Source organism: Cervus canadensis, chromosome 29 (genome assembly GCF_019320065.1).
Source record: "Cervus canadensis isolate Bull #8, Minnesota chromosome 29, ASM1932006v1, whole genome shotgun sequence".
NCBI lineage: Eukaryota > Metazoa > Chordata > Mammalia > Artiodactyla > Cervidae > Cervus > Cervus canadensis.
The window spans coordinates 34,306,729-34,309,619 of record NC_057414.1 but is presented as its reverse complement, the minus strand read 5'-3'; positions in this window follow the sequence as shown (position 1 = coordinate 34,309,619).

The following is a 2,891-nucleotide window of genomic DNA, read 5'->3' as shown; positions in this document are numbered from 1 at the left end:
CCAGCCTCCCAAAGCTTGCAGCCTCCTGGGGCCACCGAAGAACTCGATCCCGCCTCCCGAACGCAGAGCCACTTGGCGGGGAGGGAGTGGCGTTGCGCTGAGGCAGGAGGCGTGGGCTGGCCAGAGCAACCAGCGGCGGAGTCTGCATTTGCGTCCGGCCCCAGTGCCCAGAGCATCAGTCCGGACCCTCGGCTGGCTGCGCCCTGGGTCTCAAGGCAGTTGGGGTCAGGAATGCAATATGAAGACTGGAGGCTAACCCCCTCTCCCAGACCCACCTCAGCCCTCCCGTTGCAATTTCCTCATCACAGTGTCCCCTAAAAAATCCAGAACCAAGAATTGCCCCTGTACATGTGCTACTGCTGCCAGATGGGCACATTCTGGGGCCCATGGAGAGCTTGTTTGGAACCCATGGCTGCCCGGGCCACAGGTGGGCAGGATGGGCTGGTACCGATGGTTCGTTTTCAAGAACTTTGCCAGTCAGCTGTTACACAGTTGTCACTAACATTTTAGTTATGTGAACTTATAAATCATGTGTAATAACAAGCCCCATCACGTCCTAATGATTTGAACACAATTATCTGTGCTCTGGAGCCTGGGGGATCACCAGTCCTCCAGGACAGACCCCGGCACCTTGGGGGGGAGGTGCAGAGAGGAGAGCAGAGGGTGAGGGTGGGAGGGCAGGACTGAGCGGTGCCCGTCCCACCTCACCCCGTGCAGGGGCATCATGACAGAAGCTCGGACCAGGTCCTGTGGGAGTGTTCATACCGCTCAAGGGGGCAAATGCTGCCACCCAGGACTGGAGGGGGTTGGGTGATGGAGAGCCATATTTAGCACTGACCAGCAAGCACACCAGTGCCCAGGGATGTGGAGAAAAGGGTGGTCTTCCTGCCAAAGAGGGGCTGAGGCACTGGTGGACAGTGGAAAAATCATCAAGAAAAGGTACTTTCTGGGACTTCACTGGTGGTCCAGTGGCTAAGACTCCAGACTCCCAATGCCGGGGGGCCCGGGTTCAATCCCTGGTCAGGGAACAAGATTCCACATGCCACAACTAAGATCCAGAGCAGCCAAATAAATAAATGAAAATAGACATTTTTTTTTAAGGGAGCATCCTCAAAGTATTTCTTAGAAAAGAAAGAAAGAGTACTTCCTCCCTGACTTTCTCTCCTGTGATCCTTGACCAAACACAGGAAGGACGCTGGAGTGAGAAGCTGAGGGTATGCAGTGGTGATGCCATCAAGTCACGAGTTCGCGCTGACTTTGAGGGGAGTCTGGGAGCCCTGTTTCAGGCTCTGGGCCCCAAGGTCCTTCTTAGCTCTCAGTAAAACCCACGTCTTTCTTCTGAGAAGGAAGGAGGGCAAGTAGAGCAAGGAAGGCTATCCTGTCTCTCCTGAGACCTAGAAAATCTTTCCAAAACCAAAGGGCTCTGGGTTGAGCCTGTAAGAGGAGGAGCAGGAGTGGGACAGTGCGTGAAGATCTGAAGCATGAGAAGGGGGTGTGCGGAAGAAGTTTGGAATTTTCTTAGGAGTGGCTGCTGGAGTCAACAACTCTGCTGTGGAAGGGAACGCTGGGACTAGTCCCAGAAAGAGCACTGTCTGCCCATTATTCTCTCCCCGTAAAGGATCCGGGCACAAGAGCCCCCCTGGGGCTTTGGAACAGGAAGAGTGCTCTGGTGCCCACTATTCTCCTGGGGCCCCGCTTCAGCTGAGATGTGTGGGGCTGAAATTCATTATGTGAATGAGTAAGAGATGGTGTTTACGCTCTGGAAATGAAAGGGAGAGTGTGCATGTGGAGGTCTGTGAGAGAGAGAGTTCACGTTGACAAAGGCCTTCTGTGTCCAAGTGTTTAAAGAGGGGCTGTAATTAAAGAGAAACACAGACAACCAAGGGCGATCATAAGTCACCTCTTTAGGGCAGGCAATTGTTTTCCTACGTGCAGCAGTTTTAATGGTGAGTTACAAGGTTTCCAATGACATTTTACGTGATCCATGGGGTTTGGTAGGGACTGTGATGTGTCACTAGCGATGACAGGCTCAGAAGAAGAAACCCTTCCCCACCTGTTGGCCTCATTTCCCCTTCCCCAGTCACACCTCGAGCACAGAAATGGGCCATGTGGACATCCTCAAAGGCATTCGTGTACACTGAGCCCTTACTCTGCGCTTAGCACTACACCAATTTTCATGTGCGTCGTTTTCTGTGACCCTGGTCTCTCCCCTCTTGGGAAGCTTCACTCCGTCCAGTTGCTCTTGCCAGGGGTTCCTAAGCAGGGTTGAGGCTCTAGGAGAATGCAGGCTGAGCATTCACTAGAGTAGAAGTCAGGAGAACTCCACATGGACCCTCTGTTTCCATCACTTATCTGATTCTCTGACTCTGTACACTCTCATCTGTCAAAAGAAGAGGGACCGCCCACCATCAGAGGTCTTCAGTCAGAAGACTGCATTGGAAATCTCAGGTCTAGATACCATCTAAGATCACTTCCATATCAAATACTGAATGACCGCTGGAGGCCTGTGGAAGGCAACAGAGCGCGGTGACTGAGAACCCAAGCTCAGAGGACCCCATGTGCGTCCTGACTCCACCCCATCTTAGCTGTGCCTGCTTGGGCGAGTTACTGTACCTCCTGAAGCCTCAGTGTCTTCATTATTAAAATTAGCATACTGATAAACCATGTCCTATACTCATTTTGAGGATTAAATAAGTGAATTTTTTTTTTTTAAATAAGTGAATTTTTAAAAAGTGCTCAGAAGTGCTTGATGCATCATAAAAAAGCATTCTTAAAGTTATCTAGCAGTGCTGTTCGTATTTTTATTGTTGCTGTGGTAGTTGCTCAGTCTGTCTGACTCTTTGTGGCCCCATGGACTGTAGCCCGCCAAACTCCTCTGTCCATGGGATTCT